Source organism: Cynara cardunculus (assembly GCF_001531365.2).
Source record: "Cynara cardunculus var. scolymus isolate 2C chromosome LG 6, CcrdV1, whole genome shotgun sequence".
In the NCBI taxonomy this organism is placed as follows: Eukaryota; Viridiplantae; Streptophyta; class Magnoliopsida; order Asterales; family Asteraceae; genus Cynara; species Cynara cardunculus.
Window position 1 is genome coordinate 6,562,444 of NC_037533.1, and position 648 is coordinate 6,563,091.

Consider the following 648-nt stretch of genomic DNA (forward strand, 5'->3'; position numbering starts at 1 on the left):
GATATGATCTTACGTTGTTTAAGTAATAATCGATTTGCGCATTCGTTAGGCACGCGAGCAAGTAGAACTTTACCGTGAATCTCGTTTGATCGTGCTTTACTTCTCTATTCTGCTTAAGGTACGGATTTCACTTTCTTTGACTCTTGGGCAACTAGTTGTTGTAGTTGACCCTTCGTAACGGTGGTTCACCACTTTGTGATTGATCGCTTAAAAGTGGTCAATAAATTACGTACTTATATATATATATATATATTTATTTATATACATATATATATATATATATAAACTCTTGAACCATTATCGTAAACTATTGAATCGTTATCATGAACACTTGATTTTCAGTTCTTTGAATTATATGTTTGAATCTTTCAAGTTTGTTAAATTGATTATCATATTTTGAAGTAGTTTCGAGTTTTATGAAGTACTTTGAAGGTTGACTTTTTATGAATGCCATCCGGGTAGTGGCACGTGTTTAGTTTTTATTGGTTTTCAGAACAACCCAATTAATGGGCGCATTATTTGGGATGCCTTCTATGGCGGCTTTGTAGTCATGGCGTCCTGCAGGTGAACTCGGTCCACAATGTTAGGCCCAATAGTGGCTTACGTGAACCCACCTTGTGGACTAGGCCGATTTTATTGGCTCCAGGG